The sequence below is a fragment of the Pongo abelii genome, chromosome 15 (assembly GCF_028885655.2).
Source record: "Pongo abelii isolate AG06213 chromosome 15, NHGRI_mPonAbe1-v2.0_pri, whole genome shotgun sequence".
Taxonomy (NCBI): domain Eukaryota; kingdom Metazoa; phylum Chordata; class Mammalia; order Primates; family Hominidae; genus Pongo; species Pongo abelii.
Genome location: NC_072000.2, coordinates 53,238,078 through 53,242,325, shown reverse-complemented (window position 1 = coordinate 53,242,325; position 4,248 = coordinate 53,238,078).

Below are 4,248 nucleotides of genomic sequence, written 5' to 3'. Positions count from 1 at the left end.
TGAATGACTTTTGAGTAAACAATGGAATCAAGGTAGAAATAAAAAAAATTCTTTGAAATAAATAAAAACAGAGACAAAACGTATCAAAATCTCCTGGATGCAGCAAAAGCAGTGTTAAGAGGAAAGTTTATAGGGCTAAATGCCTACCTCGAAAAGTTAGAAAGGTCTCAAATTTTTGTTCTAACCTAGAGGAATTAAAAAACCAAGAACAAACCAGTCACGAAGCTAGCAGGAGAAAAGAAATAAGTAAAATCAGACTGGACTTGAATAAAATTGAGACCCAAAAATTCATATTAAAAATCAGTGAAATAAAAAGCTCTTTGAAAAGATAAACATGATTGATAGACTGCTAGCTAAATTAAGAAAGAAAAAAAGAAAGAAGATCCAAATTAGCACAACCAGAAACAAGAAAGGTGACATTAGAACTGATATCACAGAAATACAAAAGATCCTGAGAGACTATTATGAACATCTCTATGCATACAAATTAGAAAATCTGAAAAAATGAATAAATTCTTGGAAACACATAACCTCCCAAGATTGAATCAGTAAAAAATTGAGACACTAAGCAGACCAATATCAAGTTCCAAAATGGAATCAGTAATTTAAAAGCCTACTGTATCAGTTGGTTGTCATGCTGCTATGAAGAAATATCCAAGAATGGGTAATTTATAAAGGAAGGAGGTTTAATTGACTCACAGTTCCACATGACTAGGGAGGCCTCAGGAAACTTACAATCATGGAGGAAAGGGAAGAACACACAGCTTTCTTCACATGGTGGCAGGAGAGAGAAGAATGAGTGCCAAGTGAAGGGGGAAGCCCCTTTAAAAACCGTCAGATTTTGTTAGAACTCACTCAGTATCATGAGAACAGAAGCATTGGGGTAACTGCCTCCATGATTCAATTACCTCCCACCTGGTCCCTCCCATGACATGTGGGGATTATGGCAACTACAATTCAAGCTGAGATTTGGGTGGGGACACAGCCAAACTATATCATTCCACCCTGACCCCTCCCAAATCTCACATCCTCACATTTTGAAACACAGTCATGCCTTTCCATCATCCCACAAAGTCGTAACTCATTCCAGCATTAACCCAAAAGTCCAAGTCCAAAGTCTTATCTGAGACAAGGCAAGTCCCTTCCACCTATGAGCCTGTAAAATAAAAAAAAAGTTAGTCACTTCCTAGATACAATGGAGGTACAGGCATTTGGTAAATATGCTCATTCCAAATGGGAGAAATTGGCTGAAAGAAAGGGGCTACAGGCCCCATGCAAGTCCAAAATCCAATGAGGCAGTAATTAAAGCTCCAAAATAATTTCCTTTGACTCCATGTATCACATCCAGGACACACTGATGCAAGAGGTGGCCTCCCACAGCTTTGGGCAGCTCTGCCCCTGTGGTTTTGCGGGTACAACCCCCTCCAGGATGCTTTCATGGGCTGGTATTGAGTGCCTGTGGCTTTTCCAGGTGCATGGTACAAGCTGTTGGTGGACTTAACATTCTGGAGTGTGGAGGATGGTGGCCATTTTCTCATAGTTCCACTAGGCAATGTCCCTGTGGGAGCTTCAATCCTAGATTTCCCTTCTGCACTAGCGTAGGTTCTCCATGAGGGCTCTGCCCCTGCAGTACACTTCTGCCTGGTCATCCAGAGTATTTCTATACATCCTCTGAAATGTAGGCAGAGGTTCCCAAACCTGAATTCTTGACTTCTGTGCACCCACAAGCCTAATATTACATGAAAGTCACCAAGGCTTGGGACTTGCATCCTCTGAAGCAATGACCTGAGCTGTACATTGGCCCCTTTTAGCCAGGGCTGGAGCTGAATCAGCTAGGATGCAGGGCACCATGACCTGAGGCTGTATAGACCAGGGAGGCCCTGGGCCTGGCCCACAAAACGAGTTTTCCCTCCTAGGCCTCTGGGCCTGTGTTGGGAGGGGCTGCTCTGAAGGTCTCTGACATGACCTGGAGATATTCTCTCCATTGTCTTGGTGATTAACATTTGGCTCCTTGTTCTGCAGCCGGCTTGAATTTCTCCCCAGCAAATGGGTTTTTCTTTTCTATTGTATCATCAGGCTGCAAATTTTCTAATCTTTTGTGCTCTGCTTCCTCTTGAATACTTTGCTGCTCAGAAATTTCTTCCACCAGATACCCTAAATCATCTTTCTCAAGTAGGAAGTTCCACAGATCTCTAGGGCAGGGGCAAAAACATCACCAGTTTCTTTCCTAAGGCATAGCAAGAATCACCTTTACTCCAATTCCCAGCAAGTTCCTCCTCTCCATCTGAGACCACCTCAGCCTGGACTTCATTGTCCATATCACTATCAGCATTTTGGTCAAAGTCATTCAACAAGTCTCTAGGAGTTCCAAACTTTCCCATATCTTCCTGTCTTCTGAGCCCACCAAACTGTTTCAATCTCTGCCTGTTACCCAGTTCCAAAGTCACTTCCACATTTTCAGGTATCTTTATAGCAGCACCCTACTCTCTGTGGTACTCTCTGCAGACTACTGTATTAGTCTCTTCTCACACTGCTATGAAGAAATACCCGAGACTGGGTAATTTATGAAGGAAGGAGGTTTAATAGACTCACAGTCCTACCAATCAAAAAAAGCCCCAGACCAGATAGATTTACAGCTGAATTTTACTACACATACAAAGAAACCTGGTACCAATTCTACTGAATCTGTTTCAAAAAATCAAGGAAGAGAGACTCCTCTCTAACCCATTCTGTAAAGCCAGCATCACCCTGATACCAAAGCCTGGCAAAGACACACTAAAAAAAGAAAACTACAGGCCAATATCACTGACAAACATAGATACAAAATTTCTCAACAAAATACTGGCAAACTGTTTTCAACAGCACATCAAAGAGTTAATTCATCATCAACAAGTAGGCTTCATTTCTGGGATGCAAGTCTGGTTCAACACATGCAAATCAATAAATGTGATTCAGCACATAAGCAGAATTAAAAACAAAAACCATGTGATCATCTCAATAGACATGGAAAAATTATTGACAAAATCTAACATTCTTTCATGATAAAAACCTTCAACAAACTAGGCTTAGAAGGAACATACCTCAAATTAATGAGAGCCATTTTTGACAAATCTATAGCCAGCATCATACTAAGTAGGCAAAAACTTGAAGCGTTCCCCTTGAGAACTGGAAGAAAACAAGGATACCCATTCTTACTACTCCTATTTAATGTAGTAATGGAAGGGCTAGCCAGAACAATCAGGCAAGAGAAAGAAATACAAGGCATCCAAATAGGAAAAGAAGTCAAACTATCTCTTTTTGTGGATGATATAATTCTATACTTTGAAAACCCTAAAGACTCCACTAAAAGGCTCCTGCAACTGATAAACCACTTCAGCAAAGTTTCAGGATACAAAACCAGTGTATGAAAATCAGTAGCATGTATATATACCAATGATATTCAAGCTGAGAGACAAATCAGGAAAGCAATCCCATTTACAAAAGCCACACACACAAAAATACCTAGGACTACATCTAACCAAGCAAGTGAAAGATCTCTACAAGGAGAGCTAGAAAACATAGCTAAAAGAAATCATAGACGACACAAGCAAATGGAAAAACATTACATACTCGTGGATTGGAAGAAATCAATATCATTAAAATAGCCATGCTGCCCAAAGCAATCTATAGATTCAGTGCTATTCCTATCAAACTACCAATGTCATTTTTCACAGAATTGGAAAAAAACTATTATAATATTTACATAAACCTTAAAGAGCCCAAATAGCCAAAGAAATTCAAAGCAAAAAGAACAAAGCTGTAGGCATCACATTACCCAACTTCAAACTCTACTGTAAGTACACAGTAATCAAAACAGGATGGTACTGGTACAGAAACAGACACAAAGGCCCATGAAACAGAATGGAGAACCCAGAAATAAAGCCTCAAACCTATAACCCTCTAATCCTTGACAGTTGACAAACATAAGCAGTGAGGAAAGGACTCCCTATTCAATGAATAGTGTTGGGATTGCTGGCTAGCCATATGCAGAGGACTGAAACTGGACTCTTATGTTTCACCATATACTAAAGTCAACTTAAGATGGATTAAAGATTTAAATGTAAGACCTCAAGTTATAAAAATCCGAGAAGAAAATCTTGGAAACACCATTCTGGACATGACCTTTGAGAAAGAATTTATGACTAAGTCCTCAAAAGCAATTACAACAAAAACAAAACTTGACAAGTGGGACCTAATTAAACTAAACTT